General features: G+C 34.7%; 1 long non-coding RNA gene across 8 annotated transcripts in view; it reads left to right on the top strand.

Annotated features, from left to right (window-relative positions):
• The window catches only part of LOC144289010 (uncharacterized), a 327,654-nt gene that overhangs the window by 127,500 nt on the left and 173,853 nt on the right, over window positions 1-26,301 (top strand). For 4 of the 8 annotated variants that reach the window (XR_013357072.1, XR_013357070.1, XR_013357069.1 and 1 more), the window contains exon 7: window positions 15,689-15,862. The exons of 2 other annotated variants lie outside the window; for them this stretch is intronic. This is a non-coding gene — a long non-coding RNA (uncharacterized LOC144289010). Of the gene's footprint in view, window positions 1-15,688; window positions 15,863-16,081; window positions 16,183-19,859; window positions 19,963-26,301 lie in introns of those variants that run through there. 2 more of the 8 variants (XR_013357073.1, XR_013357075.1) reach the window with 2 other exon arrangements.

The raw sequence follows: 26,301 nt of genomic DNA, 5'->3' as shown, positions 1-26,301 counted from the left end.
AAGTACATTAATTGCCTTTTTCAGATAATTCCTCTTTAAAACTATACCAAAACTCAGTAAGTGGTAGTTTCTTAAAGATTAATTGCAGTGTGGATTTGAAGCCCTATTTTTCTTTGAAGCCCTATTTTTTAAACAACTTTTTATACTGTCAATAAACTTTTCTTACTCTATTACTTTGGAGTCTATTGGCTTCTTTTGCACTGTAAATAAATCTTTTATCCATGCACACATGATTTTGTAGCCACATTCATTGGTCATTTGAAAAATATTGGCTCCCTGAGTTGTACACCTTCTAAGTGTTACATTTCATAAATATCAAAAACCACATTTGTTAATATCCCTACTGATCTCCATAGAAAAAAAATCTAACACTGGGAAGGTGTTTAGCACATGGTGGCAGATAAAAGTTTTTCAAATTTAAATTTTTGCTTGAAAATATTAATTGTATCACTGGCAGCAAAAACTATCAGTTGTTTTCCTTAAAGTGACAGACTCACTTCATTTATTTTTTTAAAAAATGTCTGCCAAATACTCACTTTTTTCCAAACAGTTTTATTGAGATATATATAATTCATCTATGGTAAAAGTTATCAACTTAAATTTTAAAATGTAGTGGTTTGCAATACATTCACAAAAGTAAACAGCCACTATAATAAATTTTATTTTTTAAATTTTTAAAAATTTTTACTTATTATTATTATTTTTACAATCAATTTTATAACATTTCATCACCCCAGAAAGAAACCTCACATCCATTAGCAGTCCCTCCCCATTCCAGGACAATCCCCAAATCCTAGATAATCACTCATCTCCTTTCTGTCTCTATGAATTTGTCTATTCTGAACATTTCGTATAAATGGAGTCATGTAATATGTTCTCTTTATGACTGGCTTCTTTTGTGTAGTATAATGCTTTCAAGATTCATCCATGTTGTATGTATCCAGTATGCCATTTTTGTTTTTTTGTTTTTTTTTTTTGTGGCTGAATAATATGTCATTGTATGGGTATTCCACATTTTGTTTATTTATTCATCAGTTGGTTGTTTCCCACTTTGGACTATTATGTATAATGCTACTTTGAATATTTGTGTACATTTTTGTGTGTGGAAAGACATTTTTAATTTTCACAGGCACACAGAAATGTAATGTAATGGGGCGGAATGCTGGATCTTTTTTTTAAATTTTTTTTTCAGAATGCTGGATTTTTTTTTTTTTTTAAGATCTATTTATTTATTTATGATAGTGAGAGACAGAGAGAGAGAGGCAGAGACACAGGAGGAGGGAGAAGTAGGCTCCATTCAGGGAGCCCTATGTGGGACTTGATCCCAGGACTCCAGGATTGCGCCCTGGGCCAAAGGCAGGCGCCAAACCGCTGAACCACCCAGGGTTCCCCCACAATGCTGGATCTTATAGTAATTCTATGCTTATTTTTTTAAGATGTTATTTATTTATTCATGAGAGAGAGAGAGAGAGGCAGTGACAGAGGCAGAGGGAGAAGCAGGCTCCATGCAGGAAGCCCGATGTGAGACTCAGTCCCGTGACTGCGGGATCATGACCTGAGCCAAAGGCAGATGCTCAACCGCTGAGCCATTCAGACGTCCCGTAATTCTATGTTTAAAATTTTGAGGAACTGCCTACATGTTTTCCACAGTGTGTGCACCATTTGACATTCCATTCCCAAAAGCAGTGTAAGAGGGTTTAATTTCTCTATTTCCTTGCCAACAGTTATTGCCTATCTTTTATTGTAGCTATTCTAGTATGTGTGAAGTGAGAAACCATTGTGGTTTTGGTCTGCATTTCCCTAATGGACATTATTGCCATTTACATATCTTCTTTAGAGATATGTCTAATCAGAAGCTTTACCCCCTTTTAAACTGGGATATTTATCTTTTTGTTGTTTAAAGAGTTTGTTTTTTTTAATATTTGGGATACTATACTCTTATTAGATATATGATTTGCAAATATTTATTCCGGTTCTGTTAGTTGCCTTTTCACTTTTTTAAATATGATATCCTGTAGAGCACAAAGGTTTTTAATTTTAATGAAACCTGATTTATCTACTTTTTCCTTTGTCAGTTGCGCTTTTGGTGACATATCTCTGAAACTTTTCCTAACCTGCAGTCACAAAGAGTTACTGCTATATTTTATCCCAAGCATATTTCAGCTTTAGCTTTTACATTTGAGCATACAAGCCATGTCAATCTAATTTTTGCGTATGATATGAGACACAGTTCCAGATTCATTTTTTTTGTGTGTGTCTGGTTACCCAGTTCTCCTAGCACCATTTGTTGAAAAGATTCCTCTTCCTCCGTGTCACCCTTGTCAAAATCAAATGACCATAAGTGTATGGGTTATCTCTGGCTTCTCAGTTCTATTTCATTGACCTATATGCCTGTCCTTACACCACTACCGCAATGCCTTGATGACTATAAATTTGTGGTAAGATTTGAAATCAGGCAAGGTGAATTCTCCAACTTTGTTCATTTTTCAAAATTGTTTTGGTTGTTCAAATATCTACCTGTGAATAATCATAGTTTGTTGGTTGGTTGTTTTTTTGGGTAAATATGTGTTCTATGGTTAAATTGTCTAGTTCTGCTCTCAACTCAATCACACAAGTACTTTTCTCAAGACAACCATTATGCTTTATAGCATATAGCAGAAATGCTTTATGCTTTCTTCTCATTTTATCATGCAGAATATTAAAGGATGTGTACTCAAGGATTAAGATTTAATAAAATTAATAAATTTCACTGCTTTATTAAGACAATCTTTAGAGACCTGGCTTTGTTGTTGTTGTTAAGTGTATGTGTCAGTGAAGAACCCAACTACTGGTACGTTGTGGTGGCACTGCCTTGATTCCTAAGACGCCAGTAGTTTTCCCCATCACAGATTTTACACAATTGGTGCAAATGTCAAAACAGTAAAAAAGTAAAAAAAATTTTGCATATATTTGGCAATATCAAATCTGCTTAAAAGAACATCCGTGATGAGTAAACTTTCAAAATGCCATTATGATGGCCTCATAACTTCAGAAAAAAATATCAACAGTTTTAATTCATGTTTTATCAAATATATTTTTAGACTGTGTAGAATAAAAATAATTGTCCAAGTAATCTTGTCATTCTTATGAATCTTTATGTCTGATAGAGAAGGTAGTTGTTACTATTAGTGCTATTATTACTTGGATAAGGATGTTTTTAAGTCTTTTAAAATAATTCCTTGACCCAGAATACTATGATTTTGTGATAAAATATTTTCTGTAAACAGTGTAGTTTGTGGCTTTTGCATTTGGGATAGCATAAAATATTTTAGACAAAATGTTCTTTCAGTGAAATTTATAATTTTTCTACTACTAATTACCAAATGTCAGAACTAATTTTTCTCAGATGATTATTCCTCTAACATAGTCGACAATCCCAGGCATTTAACTCATTCATTAAAATGCAATATGATTTCTCCAATGGTTTTCATGACCATTAATGACATGCATTATCATGCATCACTAATTTCCATGAAGAACAATGAGATACTATTGTATTGGCATTTACATTTACAGGACTTTACTAACTGCATGCTTGTGAAGAAAAGGACAAAAGAACCGGAGCAAATTAATCTCAGTTTTTTGTTTTTATTTTTTTTTCTTAGGTTTAAACATGTTATATTAGTATTTGATGTTAGAGTTGCTACTCCATATTTTATTATTGTGTAATTTTCATTAATAATTGGAATAAATATGTAGCTAAGGACAATTGTTAAATTATTAAAAATAAATATATAATTATAATAATTATGAGTAAACTTGGAACTAAAATACTTAAAATATTTCAAACTCCAATTTTAAAGAAAATATTTGGATTAAATGTTCCAAAGCCTTTTCTTTGAAGTTTTGCATTTGCTTTTGTTTTCATTACATTCTCCAGTTTGAAGTATTTATTAATTTGAAGACAAGTCAGTTAACGTGCTAAACTGTCTATAGGAATATCTCCTTTTAATGCACTTTCACTTTATTACACTTCACAGATATTTTGTCTTTTACAAATTGAAACTTGTGGCAGCCTTGTGTCAAAACTATCAGCATTATTTTTTCCAAAATTTGCTCACATATGTCTCTGTGTCATATTTTGGTAATTCTTGCAATATTTCAAACTTTTTCATTAATATTGTATTTCTTCTGGTGATCTGCAATCAGCAATCTTTGATGTTACTGTTGTAATTGTTTGGAAGCAGCACAAACCATGCCCACATAAGAGTGTGAACTTAACTGATAAATGTGTGTGTTCTGACTGCCTTACTGAACAGCCATGCCCTGTCTCTTTTCCTTTCATTGGGCCTCCTCGTTCCCTGAGACACAATAATATTGAAATTAGGTTAATTAATTATCCTATAATGGCCTCTAAGTGTTCAAGTGAAAGGAAGAGTCACATTTCTCTCACTTTCAATCAAAATTTAGAGTGATTAAGCTTAGTTTAGAGGGCAGGTCCAAAGCTGAGATAAGCTGAAAGCTGTGCCTCTTGAGTTAGACAGCCAATGTGTGAATGGGAAGGAAAATTTTTTTTTAATTTTTTATTTATTTATGATAGTCACAGAGAGAGAGAGAGAGAGGCAGAGACATAGGCAGAGGGAGAAGCAGGCTCCATGCACCGGGAGCCCGACGTGGGATTCGCTCCCGGGTCTCCAGGATCGCGCCCTGGGCCAAAGGCAGGCGCCAAACCGCTGCGCCACCCAGGGTTCCTGGGAAGGAAAAATTTTTGAAAGAAATTAAAAGTGCTACTCCAGTGAACACACACATGATAAGAAAGCAAAACAGCTTTGTTGCTGATACGGAGAAAGTTTAGTGATCTGAATAGAAGATCGAACCAGCTACAACATTCCCTTAAGCCAAAGCCTGCTCCAGAGAAAGGCCCTATCTCTTCAATTCTGTGAAGGCTGAGAAAGGTGAGGAAGCTGCAGAAGAAAAGTTTGAAGCCAGCAGACATTGGTTCCTGAGGTTTAAGGAAAGAAACTCTCCATAACATCCCAGTGCTGGTATAGAAGCTGCAACATTATACAGAAGATCTAGCTAAGATGGTCATGGATGACGGAGGGGTTTAAGACTTTGGTGGAGGAAGTAACTGCAAATATAGTGAAAAGAGCAAGAGAACCAGAATTAGAAGTGGAGCCTGATGATGTAACTGAACAACTATCACCTGGAAAACAAACAGCTGCAATCCCATGATAACACTTTGAAGGGTGAGGAGATACTTCTTGTGGATGAGAAGAGATGTCTTGAGATGGAATCTATTCCTGGTGAAAATGCTGTGAAGACTGTTGAAATGATAACAAAGGATTTATAATATACAAACTTAGTTGATAAAGTAGTGGCAGAGTCTCAGAGGATTGACTTCAATTTGAAAGTAGTTCTACTATGGGTGAAATGCTATCAAACAGCATTGAATACGACAGAGAAATGAGTGAAAAGAAGAGTCCATTGATGTGGAAAACTTCCTTTTTGTCTTATTTAAAGAAATTGGAGATGCCTGTGTGGCTCAGCGGTTGGGTATCTGACTTTGGCTCGGGTCATGATCCCGGGGTCCTGGAATCAAATTCTGAATCCGGCTCCCTGAGAGAAGCCTGCTTCTCCCTCTGCCTGTGTCTCTGCTTCTCTGCCTCTCTCTGTGTCTCTCATGAATAAATAAATAAAATCTTTAAAAAAAAGAAATTGCCATGGTCACCCCATGGTCACATTAAGCAACCACCACCCTGATCAGTCGGCAGCTACTAATATCCTCCAACAGCAAGATTCTGATTTGCTGAAAGCTCAGATGATGGTTATCATTTTTTAGCAACTAAGTATTTTCAAATAAGGTATCTATGTTTTTTAGACAAAGTGTTATTGTACACTTAACAGGCTATACTCTGGTGTAAACATAACTTTTATATGCACTGGGAAACCCCGATTTGACTTGCTTTGTAGAGATGGTTTGGAACCACACCTGTGGTATCTTCAAGGTATGCTTGAGCTGTACATGCTTTTTTGTGGTGAGGGTTAAAGGTCTTATGGTGCTACTATTACAGTGTTTACATTAGTATTCACTAAAATTGCAATTACTTTTTGATAAAGGTTAATTTCTGATATGAGCCACTAAAACAAAAGGATTCAGCTTTCCTCGAATTTGTCTAAAAAAAAATCATTTTCAGGGGTGCCTGGATGGCTCTGTTAATTAAGTGTCAGACTCTTATGCATTAGCTCAGGTTCATTATCTTAGGGTTGTAGGATTGAGCTCTGTCCTCAGCGCAGAGTCTGCTTGGGATTCTCTCCCTTTTCCCCTCCCTCCTGCTCTGCCCCTCTCCCAGTCCCTCTCTCATGTTGTGTGCTCTCTCTCTAAAGTAAATAAATAAAAGATAAAATGTCTTCAGTTTTATAAAGCAAAAATGTAGAATTAATACAGTAATCAGAGTTTATATCTGATGGACAATATATCAAAATGTTCTCATATGCTCATTGACTAAAACACTCAGTTGGAAAATTAGTAATTGATATGCAAATATTTCATCCATTAAGGTGAGGTTTACTCAAAATGATATGATTTCTCTTTAAAATGACAGATTCTCATTGCAAAGACATGTTATTTTCACCCTGTTTGTATGGAGCAACAGTGACTCGCAGGGACTGATTAGTTTAAATCACAGATGTGTTTGCCTTAGGGAAGTACCAGTAGCCTAGTTTTGCCCATAAAGATGATAGCCAGAATTCACATAATTTCCAGTCCAAAGCCACAACTGTCCCAATTCTAGTATTTCATTAATTAAATCGGAACATAGTAAAGAGGAAAGGAAGATTGAGCCTGCAAACATTTAATGTCTGTATGCTTTTATCTAAGGCTAAAAATATAATTCTGTATATTAGTAGGGATTTGCTCTCACTAGGCTAACATAAGTTAGGCAACTCATTTGTATAGCACTTGAAAAATTCATTTGCATCAGTCATGAACACATGGATGCATAATGAGGGTGGGTATTTTTCAGGAAGAGAACACACATTTGATTTGACATTTTCTTGTTGAACTTGAGGCAGCCAGCTTCCCTGGCTTTCTTCCAACTTTTCATCCCACCAAACTTTCCCTCCTACTCATCAAATAATTACAGCATTCTTCATCATAAAACATAGGCAGATGGGTTCCTGTGTCATTATTTGTAATCCGATTGAAAAGATCTGTTTTTGCTTCTCCTGGCCCTAGTTGCATAGTTTTCTAAAATCAACATTCAGCTCCTTAAATTCACGATCTTTCTTCTGAAACTTACCAATAGCATTTTTTTTTGCAACTTTTTCATGTATTTTCTAGTCATGCATAATCTGTGAGTGAGAGTTATTCATATAGAATGTTGGAAACTTTTTTCTCAATTCAATAACAAGATCATACTTTTAAAATGCAAAGTACCAGATGAGTATTATCTGATAACAACTTTATTGAAGTCATCCACCCTTTCCGGTAAATGTAAATGCTTCATTATTTAAACATGCATTTAAGGACCATTATCATGGGTTCTATTTACTCATTATTATTTTTCCTGAATTATCTCATAATTGGATTATTTATCATTTTCTTGTAATAATTCCTTGAAGCAGCATCCAAAAAGCACTAAGTGCTTTGGAATTTCTTGGAATGATTGTCCTGAGTTTCCAGGTTACATTTTCCTTTCACTATTAGGATGCCCCAAATTCTCTGTTGAACAAAGGAGGGATATATGATATTATGTCTTTAACCTGCCCAATCAATATTTTGTACCCATATCCTTGAATTTTTTTAATCTATAAAAAACTATGTAAATCTAATGTGTACAAAAATAAAAAGAGCAAACCCTACTGATGACATATGAAATATGGAAAAGTATAGTAAGAATAAACATCAGTTTACATACTGAGGTCTGAAACAACATTTTGCAGAAAGACATTTTTCCATTCTACAAATTCATATCCTAGAGAAAGTGAGGCTGTTTTCAAAACTCATGGCAGTTCATTAGTCATAGTTAAGTCTTTGCGTAAGGAGTATGAGCCTCTGAATTTTTAGCTTTATTAAAGTGAAATTTCATATCCTATATTTAGTAGACACACCAACCTGATGCAGTCACAAATTATAGAAATATCTCAGCAGGGGAAGGGGGGGAGGGGTGACAATTATATGAGAGAATGGGTTTCCCAGTTCTTTCACTGGTCTTCATCCTCAATCCATCATCTTCTTGTTTCTATCTTGCCAACCCATTCATCAACATACTTTAAAAAGAGTGCTTTATAGGAAATACAAACTTTCTGGAGACAGTCAACAGAAAGACTGAAATTACTCAGTATGTGATTTTTCACTAAAGGACAAATACCCATTCACGGTCTTTCAGTCAGATAAACAAAATGCTCGTTATTGTATCTGAAGCTGCCTGCTGCATACAGAGCACATTGCTCATTATCTGGAAAAGTTAATTCTGGAAAGGTAGAAAAATCTCTGCCTCGGGGAGTTTATGTTCTAAAAACAACTTGACACAAGCTATTTCTGATAGATAAGTGATAAAAAAAAAATGAGGCACAAATGTTATAAAGATGTCTACTCAACTGATAGATTCTTCTTTAAAAGGATTATTATCTGGCATCATGTAATAAAAAATTCATTGTAGTGGGGATTAGGAAATTGTACTCATTTGAGCTCTGGCTTGATTGAGTGTGACCTCGATTATGTTACTGAATATCTTTGGGCTTCAAATTTAGTGTCTGAAGAAAACAAAATTGATTGAACAATTCCTAATTCACATTATTCTGTATTAGTTTATATGAAGAAAATGTCTTTTTTTCCTTTAAGAAAAATGTCGTTTTTAATGACCAATGGTTTCAGTTTTCCCTGTTAATGCATTTAATGTCTCATTTTCTATCGTATCTTTTGATTTTCTGTCTGGTGCTTAATATCCTCATATATATCTTTATATATCTGTCTATCTCCAACACACATTATATGTGCATTTCTTTTTTTTTTAACGAAATAAACAACATTGATTTTTTTTTCACATGGCAAATCACTTTTGATGGATATCTAATTCCCATAGCCCCATAGCACTCTCTGAGGTATTAATATAATTATGCTCATTTTCCAGGTTAAAGACTTGGAGACACAGTGAGATTCAGTAGCTGACCCACAGTCACATTGACAGTAATTGGGGAACTGAGATCCAAGCCCAGACTGTCCAACTCTGGGGCCACTCCACTGTATCACCTCTCTCATTGCTGGCTTCATATTATTACTCTAGTTTTTCAAGCATTTCTTTTTCTAGGCAGATTGATTTCTTTGTTTCCAAGTAGAATCCTATGTGCTTGTTGCTGGTTAGGTCTTTCCATTTTGTCCACCATCTTGATTGATACAGAGTTTCAGGCAACCATTGTTATCCATGAGTTGATATCTGAGAAGAATCATTTGGTAATGGTTCCCAAATTTAAAGCCTTGACTGTTCTGAGCACCTGCACTGTGCCATAGATTCCTCAGCTAACATCTTATTTCCCCCAAATCTGTAATGCCCTAGTATTACTTTATAGGTAAATATAACACAAGTGTCTCTAAACAGGAAGAATTCTCTATTACTCCCACTCCCTCATCACTTGTACCCAGTCTTTACAGCCTGATATTTTTGCTTCCTCCATGTCTCTCAAACCCCATTCTTCTTATCCATTCTATAGTCATCGCCCTAAATCATTATCACTTCTTGTCTGGATTATCAGAATAGCTATCTTATCTGCTTCTTATATCTCCTACCATGCCCTACTGCAGTTCATCCAGCATAAATATGGCACAGTGATCTTCAAAAAAGATTAATCCTTCAGTTTTACCATATCATCTTCAGCAAAAAAGCAGAACTCTGTGTCACAACTTCTAGGACTTTTTTTTTTCTTTTTGTTAAAGATTATTTATTTATTTATTTATTTATTCATTTATTTATTTCAGAGAGAAAGAGAACATGAGTTGGGGAGAGGGACAGAAGGAGAGGAAGAAGTAGATTACCCAATAAGCAGGGAGCCTCATTCGGGGTTCGATCCCGGGACCTTAGGATCATGACCTGAGCCGGATGCAGATGCTTAACGAACTGAGCTATCCAGGCACCCCACCCCCCCAAGGCTTTCTTGTCCTCCCTCTCTACCTCTCTCATCTCTTCTGATACTCTTAACCACAGATGAGATTCACACACTCTTCCCATATCTCCCAGCCCCTGTTCTGTGTTCCTCCACTAGAACTAATAAGACGGATCATGTTCCCTCATGATGGGAGCCCCAACACTTAAACAGTTTAATATAATATTTAAAAACGCAGACTTTGAAGTTATACAGACCTAGTTTGAGTTGCTCACCCACTACTACTAGCTTATTTGGGTGAATTTGGATAAGTAATGTGGTCTCCCTGAGTCTTACTTAGTCTCTTCATCTGTAAAATGGGCATAATAAAGAGCTTATCTCACAGAATTGTTAGGAGGTTAAATAAGATAATTCATGTAAAGCCCTTATTATGATGCCTGAATATAGCGATTGCTTAATGAATGTTACTACAACTAATGCAATGCATAAAATCAAAAGAATTAAATAATGAAATTTTTAATTGAATACAAATGAATGAATAAATAAACAGAGTATATGGACTTAAATCTATGGAGGAGAGATAAATCCTCTGGTTCAATGATGGAGAGGTTCAGGATGAGGTCACATAAATAAGCATTTCAGATTTGGCCATTTTCTGCCTTAAAATTTGTTTCATTATTTTAATACAAGAAAAAAAAAAAAGCTTGTTGTTAGTCAGGCTTTCATTTTATATTTTCACTGCCATATTCTTCTTGTCACTTGAGAGGTACTTTTTTACTACTTCCAAAATTGTGGTCTTTGTACATCTTTAATGAATCAGAATCAGCACAATGTACTTTCTATTGAGAGAGCCATCTGAGGTTCCTGGCCTAGAGGGGCACGGATGAAGGAAAGCTGGTGTCAGCACATTTAGGGCACATCAGAAAACAATTGAGCAGTGTGCAGAGTCTGTGCAATTACTCGCTCTCATTAGATATTTCTTAAATGTTTGCATGTTTGCCAGTGGCAAAGATGGCAAACTTCAAGTAATTGATTGGGAACAAAATTTTTATTGTCCCCCACAGTTCTATAAAAACTGGTATTTAATGTGTTATTCCTTTTTTCCTGAATGGCTTTCCACTGAAAACCCTTGGCCAAGAGTCAATGTCCATAGTCAGTATCTGGAGCCCTTAGCAGATAGAATGACAGGGATTAACAGGCATTTCTGTAGATGGTAAAGTGTAAACAGCAAGATAATAGTAGCTAACATATTCAAACTCTTTCTAATTTACCCTGTGATTCTCATAGATGATCTCACTTGGGCTGTTTTCTCATATATGATCTCCTATGGGGAGGGGAAGTATTTTTATTAACTTTCCCTTATATGTGAGAAAAACTTAGGGTAATAGAGTGTCTGTTAGTTGCTCAAATTCACTTGTTGGTAAATGGTATTGTTAGGGTCAGTTATAATGAATCACATACCTTTCCCCACTCACCTCCAAATCATTTCAGAGACTGATTTTATAATGGATCTATAAATTGAAGAGGCAAGAAATATTTACTACCATTGGGAGAACAGAAACATAGCAAATGTGCTTCACTATAGGCAATTTAAGACATTTAGGGAAGTATGTACTGTGAAGTATGGGATTTATCTAAATAGTTAATACTTGGAGAAGGTGGGAGGCAAGAAAACCAGGTAGAAAAAAATAACTACAATAAAAAGTTTCTCTTTCTCTTGCTTCATCCACCATTTTAACCAGCCACAACCACAGCATTAATTGACTTACTAGTGAGATTTTGAACTTGACCTAGGATCTGTTTTACACATTCTGACGTTAGTTCCCATCCAGAGAAGAGTCTCCCAGAGCAAACAACCTTAACTTCAAAATCGTGTATGTGATGACTAACGCCTTAAAATACTTACCATTACTCTTAGCTTTTTAACATATGGCTTCTACCATTATTTTAAAAATTTTATTGGGGCAATCTCAAAGTCTCTCTTATATTTGGGCGTCATTGATTTCTGAAGTCTTGGCATGGGTTGTTGTGGTTCTCTGAATTCTTTTTTTTTTTTTTTTTTTTTATGATAGTCACAGAGAGAGAGAGAGGCGCAGAAACACAGGCAGAGGGAGAAGCAGGCTCCATGCACCGGGAGCCCGATGTGGGATTCGATCCCGGGTCTCCAGGATCGCGCCCTGGGCCAAAGGCAGGCGCCAAACCGCTGCGCCACCCAGGGATCCCCTCTCTGAATTCTTCACATCATCTTTTTCACTTCAGTAATGTAGTCATAAATACTTTTGAGCACCTACAAAGCAGTAGAGGCACAAAGACTAATGCATAATGTTCCCTGACCTTACCTTTGGTTGAAAGAAATATCAGTGTTGTTTCTAAAATAGAGAGATAAGCATATTAATAGTTCTGTCAATCCAGATTGTTGCTGACTTCTTCTAAGGAAACTTGAGTGTCCCCATCCACTAGAAACAGGGATTTCCTCTGGTGAGCAAGGTCACAGCCAATGTTGAAAAGCCTTAGTACTCCTTATGCCTACACTCCACCTACCAATGTACTGCAGAAATCATTTCACTTGGAAACCCTGTGGTATATTTGATCCACTAGGATTTGTACTATTGGTGTCTCTAGTCACTATTGAGTATATAAATCCCTGTAGTCATCTGCTATTTTCTGCATTCTCACCTTTAGAACATTTTAGGCTCCCTGCCTCTGATCCATCCTTAAGTTATTCCTCTTAGCATTGTCTCCCAGACCTGATCTCTATATTCTAGTCTGAAACTCTCTGATCATAGTTACAAAGTTTTCCCATCTTCTTCCAGCTGATGGCCTTCATTGAAACTGAGATTTTGCTTGTGAAAATTCTTCTCTCATTTAAGTGGGAAAATCTATGATCAGGAGGGAGGTGTTCACAAAAGTTTGTGTGGATATGTGGCTTACCTACAAGAATTCTCAAAAATAGTTGTTTGTTTTGGTGTTGCTTTTAGAAGCCATGAGGTCAGAATTCCCCAGGTGTATTCCCACGATCTTGAAATCTCTCAGGTACTCTGATACCTGATCTTGTCCTGATCTTCAAGTATCAGAGTACCTGAGAAGATAAAAGTATAAGAATAAACCAATTAGTCAGGTCTGAGCTGTTTTATGCAATCAAGTTTTGTTTCTCTGACCAAGGATATGTTGCCTATCCTGCCTTGTAGTCAATCTCCTCAACTAAAAAATATATATATTTCAAATAGCTTTTTCTCCTACTACAATGTATTTTTTCTTTTGTCTATGAACTTTTCTATATTTTCTTATAGTTTTTTTTCCTTTGTAATCTATTTTCCACTTCTACCTCTTAAAGTAGAGTTTGATATGTTTGCTCTCTGCTGGGTAAAATGCTACCAGAAATTCTGTATAATTGAGTAATGGTTGCAAAAAAAGTCAAACTACACACACATTCAAGAAATAAGGGCATGGTATAATATATCTAATAATAATACTGTTCTAAGCCTAATTCATATTCTTTGGATGACTCAGAAGGCAATTCAAGACCACACAGACACCTCAGGAGACGTTTATTGTAATAAACATGTGGAAGTTTTAGTTAACAGAATTTTCAGATGCTCTGAGAAATTTGCTTTAAGTTTAAATGTAAAAAAAAGACATGTTAATGTAAAATGTTTTATAAATAGAATTATATGTGCTATTCCTGAGAAAATGATAGAAGCTAGTCTGAAGGTCACTTTCTTGAATTCCAGAAACTTCTTGCAAAGAGTAAATCACTAATTTATTTTCTAGATTTCATTATGGTTCTTTCAAAACCATATTCATATTTTTGCCTATGCCAGTAATATTTTCTAATTCTACCTCCTCCGTGCCAATAAGATACAAAACTGAAGTAAGAAGGACAATAGGCATTGAAATCACAAACCTGGGAATGAAATCCTCTTCCTAGCTTTGTGACCAAGGACAACTTAAAAACAATTTTTTAATATTTTATTTAAATTCAATTTGCCAACGTGTAATATAACACCCAGTGCTCATCCAATCAAGTGTTCTCCTTATTGCTTATCACCCAGTCATCCCATTCCCTTAAAAACAATTTTTTAAAACATTTATTTTTGGTTTCCTAATTTGTAACATGGAGATAATTTTTAACACATTAAATTCTTATGAGAAGTAAGTGAGACAATTTGGGTAAAGCATTTAGAACCAACAGTTCTATGCTCAGCAAATGCTTTCTATTATCATCTATTAACTTTTCTTTTTTAATATTTATTTATTTATATACTCATGAGAGACACACAGAGAGAGAGGCAGAGACACAAGCAGGGGGAGAAACAGGCTCCATGCAGGGAGCCAGATGTGGGACTTGATCCCCCCGTCTCCAGGATCACGCCCTGGGCTGAAGGTGGCGCTAAACCGCTCAGCCACCTGGGCTGCCCAACTTTTTCTTTTTCTTTAAAATTAGTAGTTCATAGGTGAGGTCCTATTACCTTAAGCTTTAGTGAACACATCTTTGCTAACTTGAAATGGACCATATCATCTTCTATTGGCTGTTTTTCCATATGGAAAGGGCCTAATCCCCTTAATCTGTGCTTATCACTGATGTCATTGTGCCCATGGCATCTAGCAACCAAGACAGGATGAAATATTGTGGAGGGAGGGGGAGAATTTGGTTTTGTTCTAGCCTCTCAATCTGTAAGTTTGCTCTCATAGTGAAGTGAAATCAGCTTTTCTAGATCTTCCTTTCAATTGTCCTATTCCTATTCTTGGGCTGCATGGAATGTATAATCAGTCTCCTCACTGGACAAATCTGATTTAAAATAGCCATTGTATTTCACATACAGCTTCTCTTTTCCATTTCAACATGCTCAGTTCCCACAAGCTTCCCTGATGTTTTCCTAAACATTTATCATCCTGGTCACTATCCTTTGTTCATAGTATCTTAAAGTGTTTTTGGAGCAGAACGTACTATTCTAGATATTGAAAAGAATTATGAGATTTGCCTTTTTGTGGACACTATGTTTCCCATTAATGCAGCATAAGATTGTATTCATTTTGGAAAAGGGTTGCTATTCTTTTGGCTACTGGGCTTGAATCTACAATAGTTGAGTTTGTTTGTTTTTTATTGAAACAACTTGCTGTTTCAGCAAGTTCTGTTACAACAAATTCTGGTTTCCTTATCATACAAATGGGCTAGTGTGTCTTGAATCTAATGCTAGTACTTCATTTTTTTATCTGTCAAATTTTGTATTATTAGTTTCATCTCATTGCTCTAGTATATTGAAAACTGTAAATTATTCTTGTATTATATATTAGTATTTGATTCTGGCATTATGGCAACTGAAAATTTGATAAGTATACCTTAATATACAATATATAATGATGACAACCTTATTGATAAAGAAGTAGATTGAGACAAAGCCTAATACACAAGTGGTTAATATGTTGGACACCTCTATTCAGGCTGTAAATTAACTCATAATCAATATACTTTAGTCACTAACATTATTTTATCTCTGTCATCATTGATAATTACTCTAATTGGCTGATTTATTGAATGAATCTGCTGATTCCTTCATCATTCTGTGAAGAACAGTAGTTCCCCCTTATCTGTGGTTTCACTTTCTAGGGTTTCAGTTACCCTCAGTCAACTGTGGTCAGGAAGCAGATAATCCTCCTTCTAACATATGGTCAGAAGGTCAACAGTAGCCTAACACTTCATCTCAATGTCTATATCATTCACCTCAATTCATCTCATCACATAGGCATTTTATCATCTCATACCATCACAAGAAGAATAAGGGTGAGTACCTCACAATAAGGTATTTCAAAAGAGATGAGAGACCATCTCATAAGTTTTATTACATAAGTTTTATTACAGTTTATTTTTATGGTTATTCTATTTTATTAGTAGTTATTGTTATTAATCTCTTACATGCCTGGTTTATAAATTAAGTTTTATCATCAGTATATACTACACCAAAAAATAGTATTTAGGGTTTGGTACTATCTGTGGTTTCAGGCATCCCTGGAAGATCTCGGAATGTATCCCCCACACACACACAGATAAGGGGGGACTACTATAAATCATTAGGACTGGAATGCCAGACTCACTTACAGCCTGTATGTATTCTCTATTTCCACGTCTCTCCTTAGTGTAAAAGTTTTGTTCTGTGTGTGTGTGTTCTGTGTGTGTGTACACAGTCTCCTATAAGATTGAGATAATGTGATATAAAGTAATTTATCTTATTCTAGTTTTTTTTAGCATTTTCCAAAGTCATGAAATAATGTAGGAGAATATGAACTTTAATGGCTGCATGATTTTCCATAAAATAGATTCAGCAAAATTTATGTAATAAATTCCTAGATTAAGTATATATCCAAATTTTGGCTATTACGACTAATCTCATGACAAAAATAATTATAGCCAAACAATTCTCAACACTTCTAGTAATTTCTTCTGGATGAATGCCTAGAAGAGATTAATTAAACAGTCATAAATTTACATATACATACAGCTATATCCATATTTATAGTTCTTTTAACAAAAGCTATATTTTTAATTTTAGAAAATATATAAAATACAAAGAAAGATTGAAAAGTTAAAAAAATTATTGCCAACAACTTAGAAAGAAGTTATCAATTTATTATGTGTGCATATAGTTCACATATTTTTATATACTTATTTGAAATATAAAAAGGGAGTTATACTGTAAATGCTATCTTTTAGAATTTTTTGGAATTAAAAATAGATCATAATCACTATTCCATATCATTTATTAGTTTTCTGCAATATAATTTTAATATCAATACAGGATTCCTTTGCATGGATTTAATCTTAAAAAAGAAATTTCTTGTTGTTGGTTAGTTTGTCACTTCTGTGTTCTTTGGTATGTAGACTGTGATGAATACCCTTGATAATAATCTTACATACATTCTCAGTGATCTTCTTAGGATAAAATCTTAAAGGTAGAATTGCTTGTCAAAAAAGTATACACAATTCTAAAGCTTTTTATGGAGATTATTCATTTGTTCCTTAGAAAATGTACACAAATCTTCCCTCCTAGCAGCATAAAATCACATTTTCCTAGATTCTTACCAACAGCACTTAGGCATTTTGGCGTTGTTTTAAGTGAAAGTTATGCTCTATTATGATTCATAATTGAAATTTATTTCTTTGATTTCTAGTGAAGTTTTATGTTTGCGGGTGTGTGTGTGGAAAAGAGAATGAGAGAAAATTTGTGTGAATCTCCTCTTCAGTTTCATTGTTTTCTATAGATTTGTCTGTTTTGTATTGATTTTAAAAATATATTTGCCATTTACCTTTGAATAACAAACATTTTCAACTTGTCTTTTGAAATATTGTTTCTTTTTTTTTAAGTTTTTTTTTTTTTAATTTTTACTTATTTATGATAGTCACACACAGAGAGAGAGAGGCAGAGACATAGGCAGAGGGAGAAGCAGGCTCCATGCACCGGGAGCCTGACGTGGGATTCGATCTTGGATCTCCAGGATCGCGCCCTAGGCCAAAGGCAGGCGCTAAACCGCTGCGCCACCCCAGGATCTCTGTTTCTTTTTCTTTTTTTTTTTTTTTTTTTAAAGGCTATTGTGGACATTGCTGCTATAAACATTGGGGTGCAGGTGTCCCTTTGAATCAATATTTCTGTATCCTTGGATAAATACCTAGAAGTAGGATTGCTAGGTCATAAGGTAGCTCTATTTTTAACTTCTTGAGGAACCTCCACACTGTTCTCCAGAGTGGCTGCACCAGTTCACATTCCCACCAACAGTGTAAGAGGGTTCCCCTTTCTCTACATCCTGGTCAACATCTGTTGTTTCCTGAGTTGTTCATTTTTGCCATTCTGACCTATGTGAGGTGGTATCTCATTGTGCTTTTGATTTGTATTTCCCTTATGCCAAGTGATGTTGAACATTTTTTCATGTGTCTGTTAGCCATCTGTATTTCTTTTTTGGAGAAATGCCTGTTTATGTCTTATGCCTATTTCCTGACTGATTTTTTTTGGGGGGGGGGGGTGAGTTCGATAAGTTCTTTATAGATTTTAGAAACTAGCCCTTTATCTGATAGTCATTTGCCAATATCCTCTCCCATGCCACAAGTTGCCTTTTTAGTTTTGTTGATTGTTTTTTTTAATTAAGATTTTATTATTTATTTATTTGTTTGTTTGTTTATTTATTTATTTATGAGAGACACGGAGAGAGGTGGAGACATAGGCACAGGGTGAAGTAGGCTCCCTGTGGGGAGCCCGGTGTGGGACTTGATCTCAGGACCCCCTGGATCACACCCTAAGCCAAAGGTAGACACTCAACCACTGAACCACCCACACGTCCCAGCTTTGTTGATTGTTTTCTGTGCTGTGCAAAAGCTTTTTATCTTGATGAAGTCCCAATAATTCAGTTTTGTTTTTGTTTCCCTTGCCTCTGGAAGTGTGCTTAGCAAGAAGTTGCCCCAGCGGAGGTCAAAAAGGTTGCTGCCTGTGTTCTCCTCTAGGATTTTGATGGATTTCTGTCTGTCTCACACTTAGGTCTTTCATCCATTTTGAGTTTGTTCCCTATTCTCCAATATTGTTAAATATCCAGTCAACTATTGTTAGTGCTGTGATATTTTCTTAGCATTTCAGTATTTTCTCCTGGAATCTATTTCTGTGAAGTAAGAATCCTAGTTACTTTTTTCTTTCAAAATTATTGATCAGTCCTCTCAGCACTATTTAAAGAATTATTAATCTTCCTACTGATTTTAAGTAATACAAGCATAATTAGCTCAGATAGAGCTGGTTTTATTCCTTTTGCCAATTTACAATTGTTAATTGAAAATTTTGCTTATAGTTACATAAACACATATGTGGGTATGATTTACAGTGAGTCTATATGATTTGGTATTTGGATGCTTTGAGATTAAATTATATTTTTATCACATATGTTTTCTTTTAAGTAGAATCTTTGAATTCTGTTTTGAAATTACTTTCATAAGTTTTTTCACTAAGTCCTAATACTAAATTGAAAGCATGCTTCAGTTTTGGTATCTTCTCATCTCAGTTATTTGGAATACAGTTTTAACATTTTTCTTTCCAAAAGAAACATGTAAGCAGTATTATTTTTGGAAATCTTTTATGTTGGTGAATGGCCGTCTTTTTATTTCATTCATTAAAGACAACCCAGATTGCTTTAAATTTTTTAAGCGTCAATTTTATATTTCTTCTGAATCTACAGGATGATATTTGGTTTCCTTGTTCCTGCAGGAATTTTTCTTAGGCCCCCATTATTTTACTTTTCTCTTTTTTCAACTGGTACAATTTTTTCCCCACAGTTCTTCAGCTCTGTGTTCTTTTTTCTTGAGGTGAAAGCTTGAATCCCTTCCTCAGATCCATGACTAGAGCCTGAGAAGAGATACATGGCAGTCCAAATTCCTCATGTCTGATCAACACTTATCTACGATTTTAAACTTTCTTCTATCCTGTAATCTGGTTCTCTAAGACTGAACTAATAGAGTACATTAAAACTGTATAATTCTTTTTTTTTAACTGTATAATTAAAAATCCACTTCCTCCAAAGCTCTTTTTAATTCTTCCCCTTCTTGAATGTTTTGCTTAGGAGTTCATTTAAAAACATGTAATTTCGACTTTAAATTCTTCTTCAATATATGTCTTTGGAGAGAATATTTAAATTTCTTTATGCATTTTTTAAAAAAAATCTAGTATCTGTTTAATGTTTAGATGTACAGCTTTAGTTTTATTTTGATTATAAAATAATTACCTGCACATTTTTTCTCTCCTTTTTTTCAGTCACAAAGTGCCTTCTATTTCCACTCCAAAGTGTATGTAGTTTTATGTGGTCCAGTGTAATTTCTCTATATTTGTGGTTCTCATACCTCCTACACTTGACTTCAAAGGTAGCTGAATATCCTTTGGGTCTTTATTGAAGAGCTGAATCAGGTAACGAATCTCTTGCCCTCTGACTCTTTACCCATAACTACGCCATGACATGATTTACCAGGGGAAATAACACATATTATTTTATTTATTCTTTAATACTTCTGATTTTTGTCTGTTTTGCGTGAATTAGTGTGTGAAGTATGAATTAATTACTATGCTAGACAGTGGCTCTATAACTGAGATATTACTATGTCTAGCATAGATAGTTCGCAGTCTAATGGCTAACACAGATATGAAAGATATTCAGGTTAGGTTAGAGGGTTCTTTGAAGAAATTGATAAGCAGGAGAAAAAGATCTCTGACACCGACATTTTACTAGTCCCTAATGAAACATCCTAATGACCTTAAATTTTGCCCACTACACAAAAGTTCTAAATCTGGTTTTGGTACATTTTTGTTGTATGCATGTGGCCTTTTAGATTCACCAGTGTTGGAGGCTCTCAAGGCCCTTATTCCCCAAAAGAATTCACTTTGCAGCTTTTCTTGCCAGACTTTTCAGCATGTCTTATTGTTTACCCCAACTGATATCCTTTGTCTTAGGTGACAGTAGCTAGTTTATTTTCCTTTTGTTGTTTTTAAGGAATTCTCTTGCATAGTGGACTCTCTGCCTTGAGAGTTATAAGTAAAATAAAAGGAAGCCCTTTGTGCTAATCCCTCGGGGAGCTTCCAGGGTGGTCAAATGAGACAAATACAGTTTTTTGAGAACGAGGTCCTATCTGCTCCCTCCAGAACTAGAACTGATACCGGGAATGTGAGTTGCCAATCTACGGAGGGGAATGGCATAAGTCAAAACACCACAAAAGGCTACTGTGTTTCCGTCATTGTTTTCCTTTTTTTTTTTTTTAATTTATTTTTTATTGGTGTTCAATTTACTAACATACAGAATAACCCCTTTCACCTGGTTGCTGTAAACCTCTGAGAATATTCTAGAGTTCCAATTCCAATAAGGTTGATTCTGACCATTTTTGTCAGATTTTTCAGTATTTCTAGGGGAGGATGGGCCCCTAGAGTTCCCTAGTCTGCCATTTTCACTTTCAACTTACATTTTTTTACATGCAAATGCATGTTTGAGTGTTCTTGCATATCATCCATAAAATCTTCTTCATTCTTTTATATCAGTGTTCTATTGTATGGATCTACTATAGTTATTTAATGAATCTCCTATTGCTATAAATCTATCTTGTTATTAACATTTTGCTATTATCAGTGCGATATAATGAATAACCTTATACATAAATTATTTCATATCTCTGCATGCATATTTCTATAACAGATTCCAAATGCATTGGTATGCCAATGGGTATGAACATCTGTAATTTTGAAAACGTTGCCAAATTATGATGTATATGCTGTCACCAGTTTACAAATTTATTAACAATGGATGAGAATTCATGATTTAAGATAGGTTTTCCACTATAGTGCTTCATCAAATTTTTTCATCTTTTCCAATTTGATGAAGTAGTTTTTATTTACATTTTTCTAGTTATTAATGAGGTTCAGTATCTTTAAATAAATTTGAGAACCACTTTCATTTTATTACATGAATTCTCTGTTTATTCATTTATTACTTTTATGATCATTTTCTTATTGATTTGTGGGAACTTCTTATATTTGGGCAACACTCATAATATTTCTGTAAATATTGTTACCATTTGTCATTTTTTATGGTTTAAATTCACCAATACAGAGTTAGCCTGTGAAACCCTAGTCCTGTACTCTGGACCCCAATAAAAGTAGAACCCCAAGCCCGCACTCTCTCCCAAACCCCTGTGATCTGTGTGGCTCCAACTGTGCCGTGTGGTTTCCAGGTTCTTGTAAGTAATAAACCTTGTCTCTTTCAAAGTTTTCTGAGGATATCTTGCAATCATAATAAGAACTGCAAGGGACACTCCAGCCACAACATTGGTTATTGATAGACTGAGACCTACACCACAGGAGGTTTGGATCCAGATTTAATTTTTCCAAATTAGGTTTCACTAGAACCTAGTAGACCCAACACCTCTTATTGGATAGCCCATTCCTTCCCCCTCCCCAACTCCACACACAGGTTTGAATTGCCAAATTTATAATGCATCTCATTCAGGTACATATTTGGATATATATATAAATTTTCTGGTAAGAGATTTTTCTTATCAGTTCTAAAAATTGAGATTCCCTCCTATCATTAGCAGAGTGTTTGTGGACCACCTTCTCTCCTGCCCAGCTTCAATTTTCTCTTTAATAATCTTTGATAACCTTCTTTCATAGCAGCCCCCCATAGGATGTAGATAACTGGTTCAGAAATGTTGAAGACTCACCTATAATTAGCTCTTGTTTTGTATGCCTATATTGGCCAATATGATAGAGACAGCTGCCAAATACGTCACATCACGAGACATTAACCAATTATATCAACGCATACATTCTCTCGGATAGAACATGCTCCACCATATATATATGCTCTAAGTTTCATTTGGAGCTGTGAAGATAAGTCGCCCAATATGTGATGTTGTTCTGGGTAAGTAGTTAGTATCATATATCTATGAGAAACCTAAGTCTTGGAATATTTGTATTTCCCTATTCAGGGATTTAACCTTTGTAATTTATAGTTATCTCAGGAAAAATTTTGTCTGCAGAATGAAAGAAATATGGCTACCTTCTCTGTCACAAAAAAGGTGAGATTTCTTTCTTTTTTTTTTTAAGATTTTATTTATTTATTCATGAGAAACACAGAGAGAGAGGCAGTGACATAGGCAGAGGGAGAAACAGGCTTCCCCTAATGTGGGACTTGACCCTGGGACAGCCAAAAGCAGATGCTCAACTGCTGAGTCACCCAGGTGCCCCAAAAAGGTGAGATTTCTGATGAACTTTAAGACTCATCCCTAACAAACATATTCTAATGATTTTTTATTATATTATCTGATAAGCTAGCTAAAAGTAATGTTTATAAGGGAACTGAATTTACTGAGCATTTCTTTCCATAACATGTACTTTTTCTTTGGTATATACATTTACATTTTATCATTTGGCAAATAATGACATAAAATTAAAATTTGATTTCTAGGTCAGTGTTCTCATATATATTTTTCTATGGCTCAAGATGTTTCAATATAACTACTCAAGAAAATGGTAGATTTTCCAAAATGTTAGTTCTATGCTTTTATTTGGTATATGATTCTGTTGTATTTAAGGAATTGTAGTTGATAATGTGGCATTATGAAAACTAATGGAGAATAATTGAGAATTTGTGTGTTTGTAGTGTTGAAACATGAAACATATTAGGAGTTTTTTTTTTTAAGTTCTCACATATTTATTACTGAACCAACTTACTGGAGCAGAAACATAGTAACAGAGAAAACATTTCTCTGATAAAACATTTCTATTGTTCAGGTAGTAGTGATGCTTACAGAGTGATAAGATACAAGCACATTACCATTATGGAGCATAGATATCATGCTATCTCATGCGTGATCCCTTATAGCCACAACTGGGTTCCTCTCCAGTGCCTCTTCTGGGAGTTGTATCTGATTTTATTACCAGTTTTCATTCATCTGAATCCACTGGGGGATCGGATGATGCTACTTTTGTTTCTTGGCCAGGAATCCCTTGATCCTGAAAGTCTTAGGAAAAGACATGGTGAGAAATAGGCCACCACACACACCATGATGGCAGAGAAAAGGAGGTATTAGAGTATTTTTTAAATGATAAAAAAGAGATAAAAGGCAAGAATAAGTATGATTATGAATTGATAAGTAAACTTGAAGATCTGTGATATAAGATTATGGGTTTTAGTACATACTTTTATTACTTATGTTGTGATCAGGCCTCCAAAAAAACACATTTTTTCTCTCATATGAATCTTCAGTGACAGTGGACATGCTAACTATATTGCCTTGTGACTCTTAAATCAAGATGATAAAATTTTAGTACTTTCATATTAGAGACAGAAGAAAGCAGTTATAAGGAAATGAAAATTGATAAGACTTCTAATAATTTGAGAAACATCATTGTCTATCAAAGTGAATAAGATTAACATGAATGCAAATTCTAAGAAACATTTTTGTTTTTTATTTGCTAAATACATATATTCCAACTTTAATGCTAAACATACCATACATACTTATCTTTGAAAGATAAATACCCAAAAATATTTTTAAAATAAACTCTAAGTACTATAAGATCAAGTATTAAAGTTATATAAATTATGGGTTGTGCACACTCTGCATGCTTCAACTATATCTTTTAATTTTGAGATATGATTTTTTTAAATTCACAAAATTTCAGTGGGTTCCTTAGAGGTATTTATTAATTACTCAAGATTTTTAGAAATGGAGTTAATTTCATATTATTAATGTAAAAGTCTTCTTTCTTAGATACAAAAATCTTTCAGTTAGTGCCAAAACCCGCATAATTGTTTTGACATTTAATTTACTCTACAGTTTTTTGATGATTATTTGTTGAGATCGCTCAGCTTTAGTGTACCCTTCGCTCTTCAAATATAATTCAACCTATTTTTAACCCCACTGAGGAGATTTTCTTAGGCCAATAGAAACATTTTTAAATCAAGCTGGGGATACATAGAAAAGGAAATATGTATTTGTTCTACCAAATCATTAATTGCAGAGTACTTGAGTTAAAACCAGCACCTAAGCCAACCAGGCTAGCTAGCATGTAGTTTCTGAAGATGGAAAAGACCTCAAGAAACTGACTTGTATTTCCTATTTAATCCAATTGACAGAGATTGGAGTTGATGAAACCTAACTACTCTAAATTTGGGATTTCATACCTCTCCACAAGTCACTGGCTTAAGAAAAAAATGTATGTATTATGTCACAAATCTATAGGTTAGCTGAGAGGATTTTTCTGGTCTTAACTAGTGACTAACTTTCCCACATGTTTGAAGTGGACTGGATTTGGGGTGACCTTGAGTGGCTTTGACTGGGATACCTCATCTCTTTTACGTGTGTCTCATCTTTTAGCAAACTAGCCTCTTAGCAAGTTCTTCTCATGGATGGCAGAGAGCAAGAGAATAAACCCAATGGGACAACTTATTTTCAAGCCTGTTTGAGCAAGTCCCTTGCCTGACCTCAGACAAAAGGACCCTACAAGGCTATTTGACAAAGGGCATAGACAGGAAAGGGTGAAGAATTTGAGCCATTTTGTAATTTACAACTGTGATTGTTTTAGGATCATAGTCACTGCTATAGCAGAATATGTGTATGTGTATGCTCTGTTGCTTTCAGAGAGCAGAGATACTTCAAAAGTGTTAAAACATCACAGGGGAGTACAAAGTTAAAGCTGTACTACCTTATGGCACCATGTCCCATAAACATTGCACTCAAATATTCAAAGCTCATATTGTTGACTAATAATAGGAAAGATGCCATTTGGGAACATTATTCTGATACTTAGGTCTGCTGAAACTTTAACAACAATGCAATTCATATTTTCCTAGATTTATCTCTTAGGGGAAATAAAGAAAACACAATTAAATGTTGAATTATTGCTCTCAAGCAACCCATTTGTGAAGGATAATGATCTCACCTAGAAGATAAAAGTTTTCATGTGATTAGGTTCTTCAGTCTATGAAGCATTATCAAACACCTGAGAATAATATGTAAAAGACCTTCCTTCACTTCCTTGGTCTAATTAAGAGGAATGTTGTCTCTTAGGAGTCTTCATGTACAAATCTTCCACAAGTGCTTCAACTCTGGTGTTTTCAGTTACAAGTTGTGACTCACAGCTGCTGGGTTTTGTTCCAAATCATGCAGTTTATTTTCAAGATGTAGTAGTTGTTTTTTTGTTTTTTTTGTTTTTTGTTTTTTGTTTTTTTTGGTTAGGCTCCATTTGCAAGTAAACACTTTCATTATTCAGCTCATAAATTATGCAACACAATTGCAAACATTTTTTAATATTTCTATTTTCTTCTATCCCATGAAAAGTCTAATTGTTACAAGTTTCATTTATGATTCGCCATCATGTGGGTTTTCACAAGCTTCTCCCAATTTTATAGTCTTGTGATTAAATACTCTATGTTTCTATGAAATTTAGAATGAAAAATTTAGAATAAAATTCTGAATTTTCTTCAATTCAATCTAGTAACCTCACTATAAATAAAAATACTGTGAGATATCTAATTAATAGTAATGACAGTTAAGATTTATTGGGCACTTATCATGACTTGGGTGTATATCTATATAAATCTGTCTATTTCTATATACAATGTAATTTTTGCAATAATTCTAAATGAGGGTATTATATTTGTCAGGAAATTGAAGCTTGGAGCAACCAGATTTCCTAGAGATCAGCTCTT

Source organism: Canis aureus, chromosome 18 (genome assembly GCF_053574225.1).
Source record: "Canis aureus isolate CA01 chromosome 18, VMU_Caureus_v.1.0, whole genome shotgun sequence".
Taxonomy (NCBI): Eukaryota; Metazoa; Chordata; class Mammalia; order Carnivora; family Canidae; genus Canis; species Canis aureus.
The sequence above is the reverse complement of the archived record's forward strand: the minus strand, read 5'-3'. Positions and strand labels throughout refer to the sequence as shown.